This window comes from Phoca vitulina, unplaced genomic scaffold, assembly GCF_004348235.1.
Source record: "Phoca vitulina isolate PV1807 unplaced genomic scaffold, GSC_HSeal_1.0 scaffold3, whole genome shotgun sequence".
Taxonomy (NCBI): Eukaryota; Metazoa; Chordata; class Mammalia; order Carnivora; family Phocidae; genus Phoca; species Phoca vitulina.
Window position 1 is genome coordinate 10,579,828 of NW_022589706.1, and position 10,583 is coordinate 10,590,410.

Below are 10,583 nucleotides of genomic sequence, written 5' to 3' on the forward strand. Positions count from 1 at the left end.
CCGTCAAGTCTTCCCTGAAATCAAAAGCAGTGTTCACCTCAGACATCAGAGGCATGACAACTACGGTCTTTACAGAATTCAGATGCGGTTGTCTTTCATTTGAATGACATAGGGGCAGAGGAGTGAAGAAATATTTCTCTAGGGCCTCAATGGGGTCGGTCATGACAGCAAATGTTTAGGGTTTCTGGATTGTGTTTCAATGTGCTGAGTACTGGACCCCAAGTCACAGAAGCATCCATGAGTTCTTTAATAAATGTACTTACTTTTTTTTTCTGTTAGCGATATGTTGGGAGCTCCAAAGAAAAGGACACAAGGAAAAGACCCCTCTTGGCCAGACCTCAGGATGTACTGAGTGGGAGTCATCTTGTATACTGTAAATAGGTCATCGATAGCCTGTCTGCTTAACCTCAAGTGAAACAAAACATGGCTCCCTGAAGATGGAAACTGAGACTTTTCATCATCTTAAATCAAGCAAGTAGCGAAGTGCCTGGTACCAGATCTCAATGCAAATTTAACAAACAAATGAATGAATAATTGAATGGACAAGTTAATGCCACAGTGGTAGGCTCCTTCTAACTTCTGTAAAAACTTAAGAAAAGATAGACTGGCTTAGCATTCTTTTGGGACTTTAATACTCTAGTACATCCTTCCTTACCTCCCCTTACTTTCCACCCCAATTGTTATAATGCACTTCATGGACATTCTAGAGTGAGAATTTGAGTTTTCCATCTATCTTTACTCATTATAGACAGGAATATAATTCTTCCTTGATTTGGACTAGTATAGCATTCATATTCTATTTATATCCTATGAACATTAAAGCATTCACCTTGAATAAAAAACATTCACTTTGGTCTATATGTATTATATTGCATGAAAATCTGTGTATTAAATTTTTTTTTGTTTCCTCCATGTTTACCGCTGAAACATATACAAGATTACTAGATGGCTTGCAATCTTAATCTCTTTTAAAATGAATCCTGGTACTACTGCGTTATCTGACAAAACCATATTTCAGGAATTTTTCTGAAATACCAGAAACTCTGTAGGCATATCCATGTGACATATACACACATGCACACACGTAATCCTATAAGATGAAGAAGCATCAGTGATGTTCATCATGAAAAGCTTTTGTATGTATGTTTGTGTATGACCTATATTAACAAAACTTCTCCAAGAGAATTAAGTGAAACCAGACAATTGTGGGTTTTTATTTTCTCTTTTTAGAACAGTTTCTCTTATAAGATATTCAAAGAGTATAGCTGTCAAATGTCTTTTTGCAAGTTCACCTAACGTATTGTTTCCACATGTGTTAAACTTACAGCTCACTGCTGACTTGGACACAAGAGGGTATCCAGTTGCCAAAGCTTTCGTTGAAAGGCAATTTTATTCTGTTTCACTGTGGAGATATTTGGAGAACATTCTGATTCAAGAAATTCTGAAAGGTTTCTTCATACAAACTATAGCTTAACTTTATAGAAACTTTCCGTTAATTATACCTAGATGTTTCATATATGTGCCTGTGGTGGGATTTTCAGGCATATTCTTAATCTTTGTGGAGTTTCTACATCTTTGAGTGTGGTCCCACACAGCAAAACTAAGCCAACAAGCAGCAGCAAAGTCCATTAATGTGCTGCCTGCTCAGCACAAATATTTTTCTTTTTTAGATCATCATCTCTGATATTTTATATCTGATGACCCAGAGGCAAGGATAGGTTTTAAGTGAAAAAATAGTCCAGGTGTACACACACACACACACACACACACACACATGATTATGATATCCTACTCGTCATTAAAAAAAAAAAAAAATTCACACACACCTTGGTCTATAGTTACTATGGCCAAAAGCTGTTGTGTATATTCAAATAGTATTCTCCCACTCTTCCTCAGTCCCTCCCTCCCTCTTTTCCCCTCTCCTTCCCCATCTCTTCTTTAACTCAACAAATAACTGAGTGCTGAGTATGTGCTAGGTGTTATTTCAGGTTTTCAGTGGCAGAGTTAGAATACTACATAAGATAAATAGGGCCCCTGACATCAGGGACTTTGTATTTGAAAGGCAAGAAAGCTTACCTAGTCACAAGTAAGCAAGTTGACAGGTTGGATAAAGTTAGAGAATGACTGGTCTCAGGAAGAAGATAAAAGACAATGGAGGGACAGAAAGTTATTTGGGGGACCCAGGGAGGTGGGACAGAAAGGGAAACCTGTTTGAAGTGACAAGACAGGGATGTGCTGCTTCAGGTCTAAAGCTGATTGAGGTCTTCCTCTATTGATTTAGTACTTCCCTGACCTGTATCTTTGATTTCTGGGCTGGAGATCTATTATATTTTGCTGCCAAGCCTCCCGCTTTCCCTCCTCCTGGGAACATCAGCCATTGTACTGAGAACAATTCTTTCACCAACTCTAACTGTTCCCAGAGGGTTCCAAGTCATAGTGCCAGCCTGACCCTATAGCGGTACATGTGGCAGGCTTAGTCAATTATATTTCACCATCCTCTAGTCATAGCTAGTGGCCCATTGATGGACAGGTGGGTACCGTCTGGTCAGACAAGGTCTTTCTCTAAGATTGTACATACTGATGCTGACTGAGAGAATTTCTCTTATTTTTATGGAACGTGAAACAATATTGTTTGGATCCCTAGACTCAGCCCCAACCTCAGATGTCACAGTTTGAGTTAGTATTTAAATTTTCTTCCTAAAGTTATTTGATATGGGTCATTGTCACTTGCAACCAGAAAAGTCCTGACTGTATATGTGCACTCTGCTGATTTATTTCCATTATATAAATATACCCAAGCTTCTCTTGTTAAAAACAAGACAAATTACATTTTCCAATACCATGTCCTCATCCAGATACCATGTCTCATTCTTTTTCTCTTGTCCTCTGTCTTCTTTTTCACTAACTCCTTATTAAGTTGTATGCCCTCAATCTATTTCTTTACTTTCCATTAACCAGTCGTATTTCAGTCTGCCTCTGTTTCCACCATACAACTCTGAATTTGTTTTTAGCAAAATCACTACAATGATAACCTTGTTGCAAAATCCAATAGATACTGTTCAGATATTGCTCTGTATCGCCTAAAATAAAGAGATTTTCTGCCATGCTGGTTAAACCATCATTCTGACTTGGTTTTCTACCTACCTCTCTGATGATTCTTCCTCTCTTGATTACTATTCACCTTTAGTACCTGTGTCTCTCTTAAATGTTGTTGTTCCCCCATTGGTGCTCTCTTTGGAACTCTTCTCTTGATGTTCTTTCCCTAGACCATCGTAGACCTTCTCTGGGTTTTAATTGCCACATATTCCCAACAATTCCCAAGTCAATATTTCCTGCCCAAACCTGACTTCAAAGATCCAGACACATACATAAAGTAGCCCTTTAGACACTACCTATAGTTTAATAGAACCCTCACATTCAATATTTGCCAAACGTAGATCATATTCTTCATGAAGCTCAGTCCACCCCCTGTGTTCCCCAGCTCAGTAAAAAGCACCAGATGCCACCCTGTGTTCCAAGCCAGATACCGGAATCTATGAGGCAGTTAAACCTGTAGGGCTATCCTGAGCCTGAAATGAATTATGTAACACACTGGCCTGAAACGCTCAACAAAGAGTAGGCACGAAAGAATGAAAGATATGAAGAGAATCAAACCCATTTTAAGGAACTGTGATATATACAAGACATAAATGACTCGTAAACCAGGTACATAGACACAGGACCACATTAACTCATTTATTTAGTCTTCTATTAAAAGAAAAAAAACTCTTCTCCACTTCCTCAGCACAAAACCCATACTGCTTCTTAACATAGGCTGCAGGAATGCCTGAAAAATCCCTGCTCATCCTTCACTGGCATGTTAAGCTTTATCTTCTCTTGGGGACCTCTGGGCATTGCTTGCTGCCTCCTGAGGGCTCCCCCACTTCCTGTGCATTCCTCTGTATGAACATTTATCACATTGTGTAGCTATTATTTGTTTACGAGCCTCTCTCCACTATAGGCTTTGAACTTCTTAAGTTTGAGGGCCCTGTCTTAACCATGATGTCTCTAAGTTTGATGTGATGCGAAGTTCTCTGTGAAACATGCACATTTTAAATGGCCTATAAAATCCTCCCTCCCCTAATTACAAACTTGTGAACCGGGAGGCATTCCCAGAAAAGCAAAATGACTACAACGTTCAATGCATTTTCCCCTTTGTGTTTCACAGACATGTAGCAAAGCAACATTAGCTTACCTTCCTCCAGTAACAATAAATATATGTAAATTTGGTGAATTTAACAATTAGGTTTTCATATTGAATACCTGCAAATTTGTACTGAGGATTGGCCCCACCATCAACTCAGACTGAGAAAATTTGTTATGAGGAACATTTGCTTATCTCAGCTGTCTTTGATTTACTCTGTAGCTTGACTCCCAAGTGGAACCTTTTGATTTGAGTTCATTTCATGACTAATGCTATAAGATGCTGATTGCTTGAATTAAAGTCTCTTTGCTTCTCAAGCTATTCACATGCAATCATTAACAAAAGAACAAAACAATGTCAGCCTTCCAAGATCTAAAGCGCTCCATGTAGTGTTCCCAGGTTGGCTACAATACGAAAGAACTGAGAGTGGTAGTAGGAAGGTGTCTGGCCTCTTGATCTTCCTTGAAGGGTATTTTCTAGGTCTTGGTTCAGATTTTTGAAACTCTTTCATTAAATTATCACAATATGAGAATAAATGGATTCAGCCTACCTATTGCTCAATGGCCACCAAAGTCTTCATGAAAACACGGGTATTACTTTCCTATAGCTTCCATAAAAAAACAAAAAAGCAAAAAAACAAACCACAATTTCATGTCTGAAAAACAACACAAACTTATTACCTTATAGTTCTGGAGGTCAGAAGCCCAACAAGTCCTCACTGGGCTAAAATCAAGATGTCTGAGGGGTTGAATTCGTTACTGGAGGCTCTATGCGAGAATACATTTCCTTGCTTTTTCCAATTTCTAGAGCCCACTTTCCTTGTCTCATGGCTCTTTCCTTCACCGTCAACACTAGCAATGTTGAGCCAAATTGCTTACACTTCCATCTCTCTGGTTCTCTCTCTATCCATCTTTCTCTCTTTTTTTTTTTTAAGATTTTATTTATTTATTTGACAGAGAGACAGAGAGAGACAGAGAGAGAGCACAAATAAGCAGAGTGGCAGGCAGAGGCAGAGGCAGAGGGAGAAGCAGACTCCCCGCTAAGCGGGGAGCCCGACGTGGGGCTCGATCCCAGGACCCTGGGATCATGACCTGAGCCGAAGGCAGATGCTTAACTGGCTGAGCCGCCCAGGCTCCCCTCTAGTCCATCTTTCATTTATAAGGACACTTGTGATTACCTTGAGCCCAGCTGGATAGTCTCCCCATATCAACATCAGCTGATTAGCAATCTGAATTCCATCTGTAACATTAGTCTCCTTTGCCATGTAACCTTACAGGTTCTGGGGATTAGAATATGGACATTTTGAGGGGCCATTATTTGGCCTACCACAATTTGTAAGAAAAATCTTGATTGACAGTTGCCAGGGAAAATACAGGATGCCCCAATATATTTGAATTTCAATTAAACAATTAGTCTAAGTATGACCTATGCATTTTTAGTAAATTTTAAATATTTCATGGGACATACTTATATTTTTTAAAAAAATCATTATTTATATGAAATTCAAATTTAACTGGGTGTTTCTTATTTTTATTTGTTAAATCTGGCAACTCCACCAGGGATAGAAGTAAGTAATCCTGATTTCTGATCTAGAAACAAAAGCATCACTGAAACTCATTACAGTGTTGTATTTAAAAGTGAAATTTATGACTCTAACCCTATGGGAATTGTTAAGTAAAATGTAAAATATCTTTCTGATGGAATAAATGTGCCAATTAAAATGTTATCTTATTAATTCTCTAACAGAGAAGTCATGTGACAGTGTTATGAAAAAAAGCCGGATACAATATTGCATACAAATTATAATTATAACAACATAAACAGAATAGTTTAGGACCACGAAGATATTGGAAGCAAATACTCCAAAACATCAAGAGTGGTTTCACTTTCTTGGTAGGAATAAGGGTGATTGTTTTAAATTTTCTTTGTACCTTTTTTCTCCTTCCTTAATTTATTTCATGTATTGCTTTCATTATATAAAGATATAATAATATGTGAAGCGAGCAGATAATCGTAAAGTGTATCCTGCATCTCCAAGAAGTATTATTTTTATGATAGAGATAGTTAGGCTGCATTGGAGCAATACCAGGATACTTAGTATATATGAAATTTGTTCACCATTTATGAGTGGAAAATATTACATATTAGTGTATTGTGGCCATTCTGCAAATTTTTTTTACACTCCATTCTGTCCAAAAGTAAACATCAAAATATAGTCTGTTTCCTTTAAATTAAATTCATTCAAATGTCTGTTGGCTTAATAACACTTGAGAAAACATATCTCATTGGGGGTATTTAAAACTGTGATACAATCATGCAGATAACAGCATCAGGAATCATTGTCACACAACTTCAATGCCTTTGTTAATTAGCAACATTTGTGAGAACCTGGTCATTTCCAGCAACTTGCTCTTTTGATTAATGTCTTGAAAGTAAAGCCAGCTGTTAATTATGTTAACAACCAATTCCTTGGGAATCATCATAATCCATTTTAATGGACTGACAATTATTATTAATCAAACCCAGAGACCTGAAGAAGTGTTACAAATTTGAAAATTCAGCTTTGCTGAGCATCAGGGGATAAGACATGTGTGCAAGCAAAGAATGACAGAAAATTTATTCTCTTTTTTTTTTAATGAAGAAAGCAGTGCTTTTTTCTAATTATGTGAGTAGTCCTTTGATTGTAGTATTCAGCTAAGCCTCCTTTCGTGATGCAAAACAGCAAGCTACAGGGTGGAAAAAATAATTCAGAATTAGTTGTTTGGCATACTGCAGAAAGAAAAAGGATGTTAGACAGAATTCAGCAAGAAACAGAAAAATAAACAAAACCTGATACTGTGGCCATAAGTTCAGAAGAAAGGTCAATGGAAGTAGTAATAAGCTAGAAAAGAGGACCAAGGAGAACTCTGGGTTTTCCTTCCTGCCCTCATCCTCTATCATTTGTTACTTCTAGTCATTTGTTTTGGTAAGTGATCAAGAGATTTATGACTTTCAAACCATTGACAGCATAGGTAATGTCCCATACATTAATTCCTGGTTCTGGAGCCACAGGCTTTATTGATGGTAAATATTTAGTACATTTGAAAAAGACTCAAGTAAAAGAGTATTAATGCATTCTATTTTGCATTTCTGGTTAACAAATCTATATGAATAGCATTCATTCATTCATTCATCCAGTGCTAATTATCTAGCTTCTACTCTGTGAAAGACTATGCTGTAGGTCCTACAGATATTCAGATGAGCAAGAGAGATAAGGCCTTGCCCTCAAGGAGCTCACTGTGCGTTGAGAGGAAAGCAAACATGTAATTAAGTGAATAAATATATAATTCAAATAACTGTAATTTGCTAATAAGAAGTGTAGAGAAAATTAACAAGGATGATGTGATAGAGGTTCAGTAATAGACAGGGAGGGCATGTTAACTTAATGGTATAAACAAGGGATGATTCCTTTAGAATGTGGTATTTGTACATAAACCTGAATGACTGGAGTCAGCTAGGCAAAGATTTGGGGGAACAGCGTTCTGGGCAAAGGGTGCTAGCACAAAGTTTCTAATGTAGTAAGGGGCTTGGTGTGCTTAAGGAACCAAAAGACCTGTGAGCTTGGAGCATAATGAACATTGAGGTGGAGAGTTGTAAAATTTGAGCTGTAGACTGGCAACGCCCAGATCTTAGAGGGAGTGCATGACCATAGGAAGGCTCTATTCTGATTGCATTGGAAAGCAATTGGCAGAGTGTTTAGCAGGTCAGAGACATGATCTGAAGTTAGTCTGTTCCTAAGAGCAAAGGTTTTTCATGTGAATAATGGCAGAGACAATTGATGATATAAACACAGGAGTAGATTCTAAAATCAAATTCTGTTTTTCATATCTTTCCAACAAAACACAGTTAACATTTAACAAAAAAGAGTTTGGTTTTGAATTGATAGGCATTAATTTATTGAATACTCTTTTCTTTGTGAAGCTGATTGATTATTCCAAAATTTCTGCTCAATTATAAATACCCCATTATATATCATAATAATGATCCATCCTAACTAGTTTGTGTCTGAAGCTGGAAGAAAGCGTTCTGGTTATATATTCAGGGTTCTCAGCACAGACAGGGCATTGGAATATGGCAAAGACAAGGGCCCCCATATATTAGGCAGGAACTATACCCACTACAGGCTGGATCTCCATTGACCACTGCCTCCTTGATGTGTTTGGTTTCCAACCTTACTCTCTATCTTTGTATCACTTGCTTAAGATTCAAAGGTCTCTGGTAAACATCTGGACAGCCTGTTAGAAAGAGTTCCAGTGGGAAAGTTTGAGGACTTACCCAGGGGGTGTAAAAAAAAAAGAAAGTGATAAATTCCTATGAATTCCTTAAACGAACAGATGAAGAGATTGATATCGGAATCATAAAAGAACTTGCTCTAGATACCTGAGCTAATTTGGGACAGAAATATAACTAGAATCCAGGTCCTTCATCTTTTATATCATTTACTTTCCACTGCACCGCAGGGCACACCTTACTGTGTTTTTATGGAAATCCAGGCTTATCCACACAGGCTAGACCTTCTTCCAGGAACTTTGTTCTTCCTTGCTAATGTATTGAGTAGGCCACCTCAGCCTGTGTCTATTAATCAAGGTTTAAAACAAGCAAAAAATAAGTTTTGCAGCTTTCAGAATTTTAGGGAAACATCTTATGTAAGACACACACATATACACACATATATACTCAATGCTATATGTGAATTCGAAGTTTTAAACCTTTCATTGGCTTTGTCATAGATCATTGTTTCATAAAAAAATGAATAAAATGGCTAAAAATCCCAGAGAAATTCTGAAAACAAGATTGAACACAATTAAGAAACGATGTGCTCTTATTCTTGACAGATAGTTATTTTTCTTCTCTGGCAGGACAAAGTTCTGCCTCGATTGATATTTCAATAATATGTAAGTATTGGATCAAGTTTTACTCCAATACTGCCGTTCATAACTGTGACGTAGGTAAGAGTTAGACTAACTTCTTGCTTTTGCAGGAAAAATGTACTGACTGGGATACAGGAGTCCTGGCTGCTCATTCCAGGCAAGTTCTAGAAACCTCTCTGATCTAGAGGAAAATACTGGCTTGCACTAAGTTCTCAATTTACCCTTTGTAAAATGAGATGGTTGTAGGGAAAGCTTTCTAACATCCCTCTTTATTTCTATAATTCTATGAGGTTGCATAATTGGAAAAAGTCATGGATTGTGAAGCTAGTCTTAACTGAGGCACTAACTAGCTGTGTGACTTGGTGCACATCTCCTTCCCTCCTCTGAGTTCCAGCCTTTTTATCCTTACACAAAAAGGACTATGACTTGCAATTTTCCTTATGGATTAAAAATTCAATTTAATGATGCAAAGAAGATAAGGCTTTTTGAATTATGTTGTTTTCCTGTTCAGAAGATGACTTTGTGCTGTATCTGTCTTCCCAGGCCCCTTGCCCATTAAATGTGTATGTTTATAGGGTGAGCAGCTGGGTTTTGTAGCACACACTATGATATAAGAAAAGATATCATAGACAGGACAATGTACAGTTTTTAAGAGATGTATGTATATTTTTTTTCTATGTTTGGAAAAAATTAACCTGAAAGGAATTTGAACCTCTAATTATTCACATGATATTTTAACTAGTTGATAATTTCTGAATATAGATAGGGCTTAAGTGGGTCCTAATGCATTTCTTATTGTATAGCATTATCAAAAGATAAAAAGGCATATGGGCCTTTTCTACACATAATAATAATAAATGTTTTCTTATGTATTTTAGAACTATAGAAAAACATAAAATATAACTCAGTTCTAATTCTGTCACCCTAGGCATATTGAGTTCCTATCATATTGGGGTACTACTCTCTTGTATTTTTATATTTGTTTATAATTTGGACTATAATATAAATGCTTGGTATCATGTTTAATTTTAAAAATGTAATTATTTTTGATATGGCAATATGGTTTTTAATATCTTAGAGATCTTTCTTGGCAGTAAATAAAAATTAACTCTTATCATTGAATTTTTTTCTATTTTATTGATTCTTAATTATTTAATTGTTTTATATTTCTAATTTTCCTATTATTTTATACTTTAGCTTTGCCATGTTGTATTATATATAATTCATTCATGCGTTAAACTCTTACTAAGTGCTTTCTATGTGTCTGGCGGAGTGTTAGGTTCTGGGAAACCCAATAATAAATAGCACATGGTCCCTGTCTTTGAGGAATTTGCATTTTAGCTAGGGAAAAGTCATGCAAAGAATGTAAGAGGTATCATTGTAAAAAAAATAAATAAATAAAGACCTAGAATAACAGAAAACAAAGGGAACTTAAATCTATCTAGTCATGATTGAGGAAAGAAATGAAGTAAAGTTGGAACTGCATCAGA